Raw genomic sequence first — 5,667 nt, 5'->3', positions numbered from 1 at the left:
TCTCCTCTGTGTGAATCAGGCTGTAACAGCTTCTCTTCTTGTTTGGTGAACACAACATTACCACAGAACAGGCAAGGACCTGGTCCCTCCTATAATAATATCAAGTATACAGGTAAACATCAATAAGTAATGAAAAGTTTCCATTTAACTATCAAACTGTGTAACTTTATTCTGTTGTTGCAAAATCAATTTTTACTTAAAACATTAATATTAAATACATAGGCTTTAAACAATATATTATTTTTCATCAAGTACATGTATGTCAATCTGAATTTACATAATAATTGTATTACATGTATATTTATAATAATTATTACTATCATTATTATTAATATCTCTAGCTTACATTTATTATTAATATTTCATGCTATCACTAACTTGTGAACAAACTATTCTTCCACATTCCAAGCAATTATTAATCAGCTCGTGTTTCTGTCCGAGACACTGACATAAAAACCTCCCAGGGAACTTTATACTCAACTGGGACTCACCCTCAGCACTTAGCAAAGGAACAAACTTAGTCTTTGAAGCCCCTCCCTCCTTTTTAGTCGTTTCACTTCTTTTATGAGTAGAGGTGGTCTGTGGTGGGCGTATACCAAATCCAGGGGGAGGGGCAGTGGCTTTAGGAGCTTCTTTAACATCCTAAAATTATTATAATCACATCAAAATTTATACAATAAGTTTAAAAACCTTTTTAGATTTCTTTGTCGTCTTCTTTGGTTCAAAAAGAACAAGTTCTTCTTTCTCCATAAAATGGCTGCCACCAATTGAGTGTTTTTCATATTTCTAGTGCTGTCTTTGTGGTTCCAGGCCTTTTTGCTAGTTGTTTGCATGAGTTGGATCACTGGTTAGACTAATAGAACCTTGCACTAGGTAATTTATTCTCAGACTGCTATAAATTATGCCTTTTTATATACTGTGACTATTGTAATCACCTATATATAGAATGTATCTTCTAATTATTCCGCTTGTGTGAGGAAATGGGCTTTTTAGTCTTTCCTGGGTTATCATTTGTTCCTTCCACCACAATTACTCATTTCAGAACTGTAAGTAATATGTCTGTCAATTTAAGCCTCATTATGGGGAATATGAGGGATTTAATAGGAGGTTCATCACTCTGAGAATGCCCCAGGGTAGGGATTTTTTTCCAACAAGCCTATAGGAAGACTTTGCTAGTTTGACCAAGTTACGTTTCAAAAATGCTAAGTTTACCCAGCAGAGCTGAGTTCAGTAGCAGTTGAGTGGTTGTTCAACGTTCCTTAAATTTAGTAGGGGATTTGACTGAAGGGAACGGCCCCAGAGGTAGTGATTTGATTAATTAATTAATTTGAAACCCCAACTATGCCCCATTATGACCTGTACTGGGATAGTGGAGCTTGATATTGATAAGTACACGATAAATTTATTGTAAATGTCTGCTATTTTATATATTTATTTTTTATAGGCATTTTATACCTTGCCAGCGAATTGGATCACAAGAGGTTGCTCATGAGTTTTTGCTTACACGTGTAGTAGGAGACAAGAAGCTCAAGTAGGTACAAGGTTGAGCTGTAAGCTGTGTATAATTATAGACCACTAGCAGTAAAAATTGATTACATAGGAAGATTATTAGAAATTTTTACGGTTGTAAGGTGTGGTTTAGGATGAAATAAATTCAGCTGCCATTTTGGTTGACAACTTTTAATGGAGAACAAACGGGCTGGCATGAAAACAAACCTGTATTGAGAATTCTGGGGCAAATTGGACCACATCTTTTGGAGAAGAAGCTTAAAGGCAGATCTTTTTTCTTATAACAAGCACATTTTAGCTTTTAATAGAGCTACAGCAGGTAAGTGAGGCATTTTCTTCTTGCATTCATTGCCGACTTCCTTAACAAACTTTCCAACGAAAATGACAGCCAATTATGACATGTGGGCAGATACCGTATATAAAATTAATGAAATTCATTTCCAATTCTCACTTCCAGTGGTCTATAATTAGTTTTTAAGTCAGTATAGTTTTTAAATTCGTAAATTTTTTATTCATGCATTAAATAATGCAAGCAATGACATATTCCACTTTTACAGTACTTCTGACTATTAAAGCTGTTAGTTTTGTAGTTTTGAATTTACATGTATGCTATTTTTATGATAATTAGAATGTCACGAAAAGCTATCTGTATTGTTCATGGTGGTGGACGAAACTCTGGATGCTATATTTGGAGACGTTGGTACTTAATAGAATAATTATTCATGAAATGATTTATTTTATTATGCTACTAATGTTTAGAATTGTACCTAGGAATTTCTTTAATTGTAGCTAGAAATTACTATCGCCCAAAATTTCTGTGAATTTTGCAGATTTTATTTTAGCAAAATCACCATGCCTTTCAATGTGTACTGATTTTAAAGGATTAAATTTTCACAGTTTTTGAAATCTGCATAATTAGCAGAAATTTTGGGCCACAGAAATATCTAGCTCCATGTGTATGGCATTTGCAATGAAAGGTTTATTTTTAACTTCTTATCTCTGTTAAACAGATAACATTTCCCCAAGACTAGATATATTATCAACTCTTTATTTCCCTTGGCACTACTTAATGTGACACCAGTATATTTCCAAGTCAGTAAAAACTATTATTGCTGTATAAAATTTGTTTTTGTTATCTGTAGAATGACATTCCTGTCAAATTATTTTTAGAGATGAAAATAGGCTACAAAGTTCTTTGTAAACATTAATGCAAAATACATGTACTTTTTACATTTATTATTAATATTGCTTATTCCTTGTAGACTCAACAGAGTAACCTGAAATCAAATGTGTGGCTAAACAAGCATTTATTCATGTTTGAACTGCTTATTTACATTTTTGTTTGAGTTATGAACATTATAAATTGAAGTACAATTTAGTCAGTACTGCGCATGCGCAGATTGCGCCCACGCAAATAATTGGATCCATTCCTGTCTTTAACGGCATGTCTCTTTAGATCAGACTCCATTATTAATCTACTAGCCACACCTACTACTAACTGCTATACACATAATATCTACATAATATTATAATACATGTACACTGTGTTATTCTGTTGCTTCATTCATAATTATATCTGTGGTTCATTCCCTCCCCAAAAGGTTATTCAAGTCCACTCTGATGAAATAAGCTGCTATGACTTTTTAATGTAGACTATGTTTAATGACATTTTGATGAATGATACATGGTGTGATGGTGTGATCTCTGCCATGAAAGGTTAGAGTTATACCATGATTAGAAGTACATGTAGATGTGGGTCAGTGATACCTGTAGCATGTATAACGTATCTATACTCATAAAAAGGCTACTTCTGATTCTCTATCTCTCTCACTCCCTGGCTATGAGAACTTTTATGCAGGCCCATTATGCTATACTGATCATGAATGGTATAAACAAATCATACACAAAATTAAATGACAAAAACAATACGACAGCTGCTATAACATAAAAGTACTGCTAGATGTCAATAGCTATAGCTAGTTTAGCTACAAAAAATACACTAACAGCTATTATAATAATAATTGCAATCAACTAAAATATAACAATGTCAAAGAATCACACAGTTAGATGGAGGCGGACGTGGTGGTGGCAAGATTATTGTTGGATGTGCCCTTGAAAAAGCCTCATTAGCTAGCATTGTTGCATGCTGCTGATCAAGAGCAATTCTTCTATTAGTAATATCCTTGATGTATTTGAAATTAATGTAAAAAGTATTATACACTTACTGTCTCAAGCTGTTGTACTCTTTCTCTTTCTCTTCTATTTTCCTCTGCTACCCTTTCATTTTTTTCTCTTTCTCTCTTAGCTTCGCCTTCAAGTTCTTCTCTTCTTTTTTCTGCTTCCCTCTCATTTTTTTCTTTCTCCCTTTTATTTATTTCCTCTTGCTCGTTCACCCATTTCTCCTTATCTATCTTCTTTAAATTTTCTTGAAGCTTTTCTGTATATGTCTCATCCACTTTAGGTGCATCTGAAAGTTGCAGTGTGCTGTCTTGTACAGGAGATTCCTATGATCAAAAAAGTCAATTAATATAAAACAACAAGTAATACTGACTTCATTATTGAATACTTCAATTAACTCCTCTAAAGTATAGTTTTTTGCTAAAATTGCCACCACTCCCTTAACAAAATCGTTTTCAGCATCAATACTTTCGTCTGGTGTGGTTTGAGAGCCGGCGGGTCTGATAAATCGGTTTTTAGTTATTTTATAAAAGAAATTCATTTCTCTAACTCGTAAGGAGCAAGCCATCCAGAATTCAATAAACCAATCATTACGATCAGGAAGACGGTAAGGCTCCCGGTTATGACGTGACACTCTGCTATCTCCAACTGGCACCACGAGGATCCTTTGAACTATATCTTTCCTTACTCCAACCTCTTCTATGAAAAACTTGTGAAAGCTGTCTTTCCATATCTTCACACGACCTTCAAATCTTTTCTTTTCAAGAACTTTCCAGCTCTCCTCATCATCATCATCAGGCTCAGACCCTTCATCTTCATCTCTTTCATCGCGTCTTGTGACATTTTCAGTGTTAGCAAAAGTGAGAACAAGAACAGCATACTTCCAGAAGTTTTGCCCAAATGCAGCTGTTAGTTTTAGAATGGCACGTTTGTCTTCTTCTTTTAAGCGGTTGTTGGTCATTTTTGTGCAATAAAGAACTAAACTGAGGTTTTGACATTTTTCCCTCATATCTTCTAGGTATAAATCTTCATTTTCTGTGGTATCTTGCAGGCCTGGTGAATCAAATACTGTGACTGGTACACCTTCAACTTCTTTTTTGTACTCAGTGACTTTGGTTGTACATCTCTCAGTACCAGCTCCCTCTTTAGCAACCTTGGCACCCAGTAGTCCATTAACTAGTGTGGACTTCCCTTCTCCTGTCTTTCCTGTCACTAGTAGCCTCAATTCTTTGTGATCATCTGGTGCCAAAGCTGCCTTTATACTTGATTCCAATTTTGAAAAGAACGATATTGATTTGGCCGCCATCTATTGGCACAGCTCAGCCTCTATTACTCTTGCCTGTATGCACATTTATATCCATAACTATACATATATATGTATATGGTAGTGGCACCACTAATTTATGATGGTAGTGTGGTGGTACCACCACTGATTATGTGGTGTGATACGATAGGTGTAGGTGTTATAAACCATTCATGAATAATTCCCTTTGATGATAATGAGAAACACGACTCTATGAGGAACATACGATGCATAGTATTAACCTGTGATTAAAATAAATGGAAACATTGAAATTTTATTATAGACTACAATCAAAAGTACATAATCTTGCTACAATACATAACCAAGATTAGAAACTGATGACGTCATTTGACTGACTGTGTGATTGCGCAATTATGTGCAATTAAGTGGGCAGTATTGATCGGCATGTGTTTTAACTGGATTAAGATGATACTTTTCTTATTGTGTTTCTATGCTTAGTTCTCTTAGGATAGGTACAATTTGAAAACTATAAAAGAGCAAATTCACTTATTGATTCCTATCCATACAGTGACTCATCCAGTTCTTTCAATACTTACTTTAGGTGGACTGACAGGTACCATTGGGTTACAAAGGAAGGAGTGAGAGTCTTCATAAACCTCACGTCTTTTTGAAGGAGAGCCTGAAGTAATGGCATGGCATCTTCCTCCATTTTTCAT

General features: G+C 34.8%; 3 long non-coding RNA genes across 3 annotated transcripts; 1 reads left to right on the top strand and 2 right to left on the bottom strand.

Annotated features, from left to right (window-relative positions):
- On the bottom strand, positions 1–742 carry LOC109584517 (uncharacterized). Its single transcript, XR_002186052.1, has 3 exons — positions 691–742; positions 379–642; positions 1–89 (listed from the first exon to the last, which is right to left on the bottom strand). It is a non-coding gene; the product is annotated as an uncharacterized LOC109584517 (long non-coding RNA).
- A 137-nt stretch (positions 743–879) lies between these two features.
- On the top strand, positions 880–2,831 carry LOC109584516 (uncharacterized). Its single transcript, XR_002186051.1, has 4 exons — positions 880–1,046; positions 1,445–2,086; positions 2,138–2,699; positions 2,772–2,831. It is a non-coding gene; the product is annotated as an uncharacterized LOC109584516 (long non-coding RNA).
- A 560-nt stretch (positions 2,832–3,391) lies between these two features.
- Positions 3,392–3,779, bottom strand: LOC105313848 (uncharacterized). The gene is made up of 2 exons (XR_002186053.1): positions 3,735–3,779; positions 3,392–3,691 (listed from the first exon to the last, which is right to left on the bottom strand). It is a non-coding gene; the product is annotated as an uncharacterized LOC105313848 (long non-coding RNA).
- Positions 3,780–5,667: the final 1,888 nt, after the last annotated feature.

The sequence above is a fragment of the Amphimedon queenslandica genome, unplaced genomic scaffold (genome assembly GCF_000090795.2).
Source record: "Amphimedon queenslandica unplaced genomic scaffold, v1.1 AMPQUscaffold_13203, whole genome shotgun sequence".
Classification (NCBI taxonomy): Eukaryota; Metazoa; Porifera; class Demospongiae; order Haplosclerida; family Niphatidae; genus Amphimedon; species Amphimedon queenslandica.
The sequence above is the reverse complement of the archived record's forward strand: the minus strand, read 5'-3'. Positions and strand labels throughout refer to the sequence as shown.